Source organism: Bos javanicus, chromosome 4 (assembly GCF_032452875.1).
Source record: "Bos javanicus breed banteng chromosome 4, ARS-OSU_banteng_1.0, whole genome shotgun sequence".
NCBI lineage: Eukaryota > Metazoa > Chordata > Mammalia > Artiodactyla > Bovidae > Bos > Bos javanicus.
The window spans coordinates 107069833-107078641 of record NC_083871.1 but is presented as its reverse complement, the minus strand read 5'-3'; the positions used below and the strand labels follow the sequence as shown (position 1 = coordinate 107078641).

General features: G+C 41.9%; 1 non-coding gene and 1 pseudogene across 1 annotated transcript; both read left to right on the top strand.

Moving 5' to 3' along the window:
• Nucleotides 1-3543: 3543 nt before the first annotated feature.
• Nucleotides 3544-3615, top strand: TRNAH-GUG (transfer RNA histidin (anticodon GUG)). The gene has a single exon. It is a non-coding gene; the product is annotated as a tRNA-His (tRNA).
• A 495-nt stretch (nucleotides 3616-4110) lies between these two features.
• LOC133246577 (olfactory receptor 9A4-like) lies at nucleotides 4111-5042 on the top strand (annotated as a pseudogene).
• Nucleotides 5043-8809: the final 3767 nt, after the last annotated feature.

Here is an 8809-nt window from a genome sequence, read left to right as displayed (position 1 = left end):
AGGATTCTGCATCTCTATTTATGAAGAATATTTGTTTATTGATTTACTTTCCTGTGGTATCTTCAATATCAAAATAATGGTGGAGCAGTGCTCCTTCTCCTCAGTTTCCTGAAGACTTTGTATAAAATTGGTATTGGCATTATTTCTTCCCTAAACATTTGATAGAATCCACCAGTAAAGCCATCTGAACTGTAGCTTTCTTCCTGAGAATATTTCAATTATGATTTAGTTCATTGAGCATGTTGTTAATTTCTTTTTGAGTCAGTTTTGGTCATTTTATCTTGCAAAACTTTTTTCACTTCATCAGGTTTTAATTTGATTTCTCTGTTAAGGAGTCTTATTTTTTTTTCTCTTCAATTTAAGATTAATCTAAAATTTTGATTATATATTAGGTTGGTAAAACATCAGTAGATCAAGAGCTCTCTTATACAGTCCTCATGGTTGTACAAATCAATTTAAAATCTATGGATAATAATTCAGTTATACTCTGGGAAAATTTGGTAACTACAATATGTATGGGATTCTCTCACCTAGAAATTTTAACTCTAAGGATTTTTCCATATGTAAAAATTTTTATGGACTGACATATTTCTAAAATGATGTATAGCTTAATTTTTGTGATAAAAATGAAAGCGACAAAGTTGATCAACAGAGGGCTACCTAATAAAGAACAGAACACACATATAAAGGAGCACTATGCGAGAAAAGAAGATTGTGTTGATATGGGAGAACATCTTTTATATATTGTTAAGTGAGAGAGGAAATATTACACATTTTCCTGGCGTTTTCTTCAAAAGAATATGTAGATACCTGCTTACAAGATTTGTCTAAGATTATATTCCATCTGGTTGGGCATGGACAGTTGGAGGGATAGACGCAAGATTATTCTCAATTCATACCCTTTGGTAACAATGACATTCTCTGATTTAACAGGTATACTTAAAATGAAATCCAAACTCTTGATAAAGGCTTTGTAACTCTCACATATTTGTCTCATTCTAGCACCAATTTATGTTTTGCCAGTTGTACCAGGTTGTAGATGCAACTGCCTACATTAGGCTTCCCTTATGCTCTTTCTACATGGAAGTGGCCAGCTAGTGATCAGGGACATGCCATGGAGATCAGTGTCTGCAAGAGCCTTGCTTGGAATCATACAAATGAACATGCATGAGAAGAGTGGAAACCTGAGACAGTAGCCTAGAGCAGTTAGATTTAGGGGTAGAAGATTTCTATGGCGTTCTGGTGGTAGTTCTTAGGGGCTTCCTGTTGAAGTTAAGCATTGACTGAGACCAAAATGCAAGCTTTTTTGAATGTTGGGGCATATTTTAGAAGTCAGTTGTGGAGTTTCCTATTGGGGGGTGATGGAACTGATTTTGCCTCCAATTATCTAAGAAATCCTGGGAAGAGCTTAGGATAAAGAGCAGAAGGGGTGATCTACTCGGAGTCTGAGACATCTTCTGGGAACCTAGACTTAGGGCCTTTGAGAAGGCAACCTTGGTATTGAGAAGTCTCTGGTAAGCTTTTAGGTTTCCCATTGAACAAAAAGCTGAAAAAGTTCTGAAATTTAATTGCTCAAGAATGGGAACAACTAAAAAGTTTTTTCTGCTCTCCCCAGATTGCTTGCTGAAGGATGCCCTAAGCCTGGGCCAATTAAGAACTAAGACTAAGTTCCCTTGGGAAGAAGGGAAGGAGAGAAACAGAGACAGAGAGAGTGACCCTTAACTCCCCACAGCACTATTTTTTCTGGACTTTTTTCCCCTAAGCCCCTCCCTGAGGACAGTTTCCTTCTTCATCACCAGTGGAAGCAGCACCAAGAAGCTCTGACCCCTGTGTCAGCTCAGCAGTAGCCAGACAGGAGTAGCCCTGCCCAAGCCCCAGAGAGCACTACAAGTGGCAGAGGAGCCCGCGCATCGAGGTGAGTGTCTTCTCAGGGTTCCCCCATACAGAGGAAAGTGTTGGAGAGGATGAGGATGGGGAGTTCTGGCTTGGCTGCCTTCTAGAGGAGGACGCCAAGAGTCTGGAGGCTGGGCCGGGGAGCAGCTGCAGAGTGGAGAGTAGACTCAGCTCTTCTCTGACCCGGAGCTCGTGCAGGCGCAGCTCCTGATGTCGGTCAGCAGGCTCCTCTCTCGTGTTTCTTCATCTAGTGGTGGTTACGGAAAACTGGGGAGAAGCAGACCCCTGAGATCTCCCAATGGTTCTGTCTTTGAAGCCTGGATTCCCATCAGTGAAAGATGTACAGAAGTACTATAGAAGTTCAGGAAGAAAAGAGGAAGGGAAAGTCATAAAGTGAGGAAGCAAGGCAAACGAAGAGCAATAAGATGGGGAAATATGGCTTACGAGTCTTGGCCAGGATCTCGTACTTTTTAATCATATACTATACATTCCTACATCCTTCCTCTGCCAGAAGATGTCAAATTTTCATCTCTACTTATTTGTCTTAAGAATATATTTGAAATATTTAAATATATTGGGTCGGGAAGATTCCCTGGAGAAGTGCATGGCAACCCACTCCAGTATTCTTGCCTGGAAAATCCCATGGACAGAGGAGCCTAGTGCTATAGTGCGTGGGGTTGCAAAGAGTTAACTAACACTCTCAGGGAATTTTCATAATTTTTAATTTCCCAGGTGGTCCAGTAGCTAGAACTCTGCTCTCCCAGTGCAGGGGGGCAGGTTTGATCCCTGGGTGGGGAACTAGATCCCACATGCCACAGCTAAGAGTTCACATGCCAGAAATAACACCCAGTGAAGCCAAATAAATGATATATATAATTATATATACTATATAGAAGATTCGTCTTTGCTCTCGTGGAGCTTATATTCCATCATCACACATGGACAACAAACAAATAAAATGAAATTTCATGTCCTGTTTCTTGCTTTTTTTCCTATGGCATTCTTAGTAAACTAACATCTTCAATATTTTAATTTCTTGTTTGCAGAATGACCTTGAACCCCTCCTTAAATGTAATCTCTACCCGGCCAAGTTTTATTTTGTTTACTGCTGCCTTTGTTTCGTGTTCAATTAAGGAATGAAATAAACAATTAAATATTAACATAATATAAGGCAATAAGAGCTGTGAGGAGAATGGAAGTCCAGAAATGAGCAGGTCGGACCTATTTTAAGGAGGGTGATTTTGGAAAGAGTCCTCTGATGAGATGACATTAGTGTAGTGGGATGGTTGAAGTGAGAGGTCAGGCATCCTGAATGCCTGAGAGCCTTAGGTCTAAACTTGTCAAAGCTGGGTGCTATCTTTCCTTCCTGCCAAAACTTGGAAGGCAAATGGAGTTAGAGAAGAATTAATCTATCTGGAAAATTATCTCAGTCTCAAAGAGCTATTGTTTTGGAACACTAGCTGCTCTGTCATATGGAGATTCTAAAAGCCGGGAAAATCAGGGATGTTGTTCTTAGACCCTTTGCTTTTTTTCTGCTGACCCCTACCTGGGTCTCTGCAGTACCAATCAGGATGAAGGGTGGGGTAAATTTCAGACTTTTGTACATTCTCTGGAATGCTACTATGTCATCTGCTACAGCTAACCTCGGCTTCCCTTGTGGCTCAGAAGGTAAAGCATCTGCCTGTGATGCAGAAGACCCAGGTTCGATCCCTGGGTCGGGAAGATCCCCTGGAGAAGGAAATGGCCACCCACTCCAGTATTCTTGGATAGAGGAGCCTGATGGGCTACAGTCCATGGGGCCGCAAAGCAGCAACTACACTTACTTACACTTACACAGTTAACTTAAGTGGAAAGAACAACTCCCAGATCCAAGAGGCTGACTCAGCATCAAAACTGGCCTCCTTCAAGTCTTAACCTTTGTGCCCTGTGAGAAAGAACATCTAGAGGGGAAAAAAGACAAGAGAGGTGTTCTTCACACAAGTGGAGAGGATGCTATCTTCATCCATTCCAGGCAGTGAACTTTCAGCTGGACCGGAAGCGACACATTTGGGTCTGACTTTGTGGAGAGCATCCTCATAGGGGCAGCTCACCTGGCCCCCAGGTTGGAAATGGTTCCTCATCCTAGGCTGTCCTTCTCTCTTGAGAGCAGGACCATGTGGAACAGCGTTTCTCTTCTTTTGATCTCTAGGTTTCCCAAGGAGCAGAAACAAGAACTGAATGACGAGCAATCACTCAAGTGCCACTGAACTGAATTCTGCCTTTTAGGGTTCCCTGGGTCCCAAGAATTACATCAAATTCTTTTTGCTGTATTCTTTCTCTTCTACTCAGTGACAGTAATGGGGAACATGGTCATTGTTTGCATTGATAAACGTCTTCAGTCCCCCATGTATTTTTCCCTTGGTCATCTCTCTGCCATCATCACCTACATTATTGCCCCTTTGATGCTCTGGGGGCTGCTGCTCCCTGGGATGCAGACAGTGTCTCTGACTACATGTGTCACCCAGCTCTTCCTGTACCTTGCTCTGGGGACCACAGAGTTTGCACTGTTGGGAGTGATGGCTGTGGACTGTTACGTGGCTGTCTGTAACCCTTTGAGGTACAATACCATTATGAACAGCCACACCTGCATCTCGGTGGTGACTGGGTCATGGGTGTTTGGGTTCCTTTCCGAAATCTGGCCAGGCTATGCCACATTTCAGTTTACCTTCTGCAAATCAAACATGTTAGACCATTTTTATTGTGACCAAGGTCAGTTGCTCAAACTATCGTGTGATGACACTCTTTTCACAGAGTTTGTTCTGTTTTTAATGGCTGTTTTCATTATCATTGGTTCTCTGGCCCCAACAATTGTCTCCTACACCTACAACACCTCCACCATCCTCAGGATCCCCTCAGGCTCCGGCCACAGGAAAGCCTTCTCTACGTGTGCCTTCCACCTCACCTTTGTTGTCATCGGCTATGGCAGCTGCTTGTTCCTGTTTGTGAAACCCAAGCAAACGCAGGCAGCCGAGTACAATAAGATAGTCTCCCTGTTGATTTCCGTGTTAACCCCTCTGCTGAACCCTTTCATCTTCACTCTCCGGAATGACAAAGTCAAAGAGGCCCTTCGAGATAGAGTGAAACGTGGCTGTCAACTCCTCAAGGATTAACTCTTCTCTCAGTTCCTTTTTTGTGGTGTATTCAACATTATGGATTATTCCAGGAACTAGAAAACACTAACTTTCCCCTCTTTAATCACTGTCACCATTAGAAAAGCCGAGTAGTGTGTATGACTCCTGATAAGGCTATGGAGGTAGGAAGAGCCAGTAAAAAGGCACCCACTGTCTGCTCGCTAGAATCTCATCACCTTAGTTTCTATTTATACTTCCACTGTTGAACTTAGAGAACCATATTCTTGTGATGTGGGAAGAATCAAAAAAAGTAAATATGTAGATGTTTGTAGAAGCCCTGTTAGTCAAATTATTGGCTTCCTTTTAATCTCTGAAGATATGTTTCCCAGGGGAGGAATGAAATGGGGGCAGTAGTGGGGTGAGATATATGGTATAATCAAGGTCCAAAGCTGGAGGTGTTCACTGTATTTCTTCAGCAGCTGTTGCTATTTCTTTTCTGACATTTTTGTGAAATTTTTTGACAAGGTGCCCATATGCTTTAAAGTACCCTATGTTTCTCTTTTCCTCTGGTTGTTTTTCATGTTTTCTCGGCCCCATTGCTACTGCAAAGTAAATATAATGTTGTATACACTTTGCCACAAAATGAACCTGGAGTGGTGATATAGGGATTGGAATGCTTCTCATTTGACAAATCTTGGTGACCACCTGGGGAAGAAGGAAAAAGTTCCATTCACTAAACCTCAGGGTGTTGCTTTAGCCTCTCCCCTTTGAGGTCTATAAGTGATAGAGACTGGTAAGAGCAAAGTGACTAATTCTGGAAGGAGTATCCTGTGTTTGCTGCTGCTAAAAGCAACTCTTTCTGTCTAGACCTCTCCCATACTCAGACATCAGGCTGCATAATGCATCCTGATTCTTTGTTTTCCAAATCCAAGGGCAGCACCTTTCTTAGGTCTGCTCTGTGGACAGACTACAACCAGCAAAGAAGCCCCCAAGTGATGCCCAGTTCCTGGGCAGTTTCAGAGCGTGGCAGTTTGGCAGTGTAATTGTCAAATTTTCATGTGGCTGGAGAAAAGGCTTTGGAGGTAGGAGTTTACTGAAATGATGATGCTCATGCATTCTGCCAGCCCTGAACTGAGAGTGGCAGCTAAGCTGCCCAGCAGAGGGTGATGGGGTTTCCTGAGAGCACTGTGTGAGGATACCTTCCTGTTGGTGAGCAGAGGTAAAACCACCGTGTCTACTGAATTATTTGTACTGAGGATGAGACGGTGAGTCAAATCAGCCCATATTCTGCTAGCCACCACTGGCTGAGAAAGGGTTGGAGGCTCAAACACAGATACCCCTTGCCCTGGTTCATTGCATGAGGTCCGTCCTCACCAGAGGGATCCCACTGTTCTCGTTTGCCTGTGATTTTCTGTGTCCCAGGTTGTCCCCTGGTGCTGGAGGCAAGTCAGGCCAGTGAAGAGCACCTCATAGCCTGAACTCCAGCACTCAGTGAAGAGCGCTGAGCATCATCATTTCAGTAACGCTTCAGTTCTCCCCGCTTGTCATCACCATGCCCCTCACTCCCTGCCCTTCTGGTTTCGCCTTCACCTACCCCTTCCCTGATTCTTCTCTGCCTCCTTTGTTCTCCAGGTCTCAGCTGCTTCTCTCTCTCCTTCTTTCCGCTCCCCATGTTGCCCCAGGAGTCTAGCCTCTGACCTCCTGCTGCTGACACACTCCTCTTCCTCGCCCCCAACCCCACGCCACATCCCATTCTCCTCCTCCTCACTGAGTCAGTTGCAAACAGCCTCTCTCTCAGCACTCTAGTAGTCTTGCTGACTTTCTCAGATGAATCTGTCATTGAGTCTAGGTTATGAGAGGAGCAGGAGAGTTCCGGGTGAAGGGGTTAATGATTGGGACTAAAATCATCTTTTGTAACCAGGATTTTCTGTTTAGTCTTTGGTTGTAAGCAAAAGAATCTGTGAGTCTATTTGCATTAATCTGCTTGTGCTGCCATATCGAAACACTACCGCTTCAGCTTGAAATTTGGTGACAAACGACTGAAATTTATTTTACACAGCTTTGGAGGCTAGAAAGATCCAGGTTTAGACCAATTCAGTTTCTGATGAAGCTTCTCTTTGTGGTTTGTAGGGGGCCACCTTCTTTGTATGTCCACACAGGGCCTTTCTTGTAGTGGACATGCGTAGAGAGAGAATGAGTCTCCTTTATAAGGACACTCAGCTTACCAGTTAGGATCCACCCTTATGACCTCATGTGTGTGTGCTCGGTCATTGAGATGTGTTTGACTCTTTGTGAACCCATGGACTGCATCTTTCCAGGCTCCTCTGTCCATGGGATTTTCTAGGCAAGAATACGGAGTGGGTTGCCATTTGCTTCTGCAGGGAATCTTCCCAACCCAGGAATCCAACCCACATCTCCTGCATTGGCAGGCAGATTCTTTACCACTGAGCCACCAGGGAAGCTGTCTTATGACCTCAGTTAACCTTAATTATTTCCTTAGGGCCCCATCTTCAGACACAGTTGCCCTAAGGGTTAGAGCTTCAACATATGAATTTTGCAGGATATAAACATTCAATCTCTAACACTATCAGTCTGCTCCTACAGCACAAGCTTAGTCTCATCCAGCATGTCTACTTTGTCTTCATATTGGGAGCTGAGAGACAGATGTCTGTCCACTGGAGGCTCAAGCTTCCCAAGCTGTAAGCATCTTCTCTATAAAAATAAAATGAAATGCTTCATGCCCACTATGAAAGCTTAGTAGCTTTTCATTCCACTTAATTTTTCCTCTATATTCCTCACAATTGCACACAGTCATAATCAACATAAGTATCTAAAATGAAATACTAATTAGAGACTTCTCTGAATTTCTTATGCACACACAATTACTACACTGTAAAAATATTCTTATGTATACTTTTAGGTATGTCAGATTTAATACATTGCTATTTTTGCTTCACATAAACACTGATCTCTGTTAATATATACTTTGTATTCTTAGTGATATGTCATGAATAAAAATAAAAATAGAACTATAGAGAAGATTACTTCCAGCCAAGCAAATTTTTAATATTTTCTCTTCTAGAAAGATTCCTTGGCTAAAATAAAATGCCTACCTAGATAGATACCTGTGACATGACTTTGATGAGACAGTCCCTTTTCCTGTTTTACTTTCTATAGGTATTCCTCTATACCCATACTTGACAATGCCTAAATTTTGGTGTATATGATACAAAGTAAAATATTCAATTTTCTTCTTGATAATAGTTTTCTAATTAGGAATTAAAGAATAAGAAGAGAGTAGTATTGTAATTAAAACTTCTGTGTCTTCTTATCACCACCACAAATATTAATTTTGTGCTTAATTTGATAGTAATTCTCAAAGCTAAACAAAATTACCATTTGGCTCTGGTTTGTCTGACTCTAAAGTTTGCTCTTAACCTCTTTATTTTGTTCTCTCATTAATTTTTCCAATAGAGACACTGAATATAACTTTTATATCATATGATTGATTTTTATATATTGAATTTTATATATGTTTAAAGTACTTTATATATTGAATATCTACTGCATTAAATAAGCTTTGTTAAATACTTTGAAAGCATGTAGGTAGAAGAGAACAGTATTAATAGTATATACCAAGTACCTTGTAATTTCTCTATATTTTTATTTAAGCCTGATAATATCTTGTAGGTTAGTAGTATGTGCATTTAACAAATGAGAAATAGAAGGTCAGAGGGGTTAAGTAACTTGCCGAGGTTTTCTTAACTATCAACCATATCACATCCATCAGATTGGAAAAAAGTAAA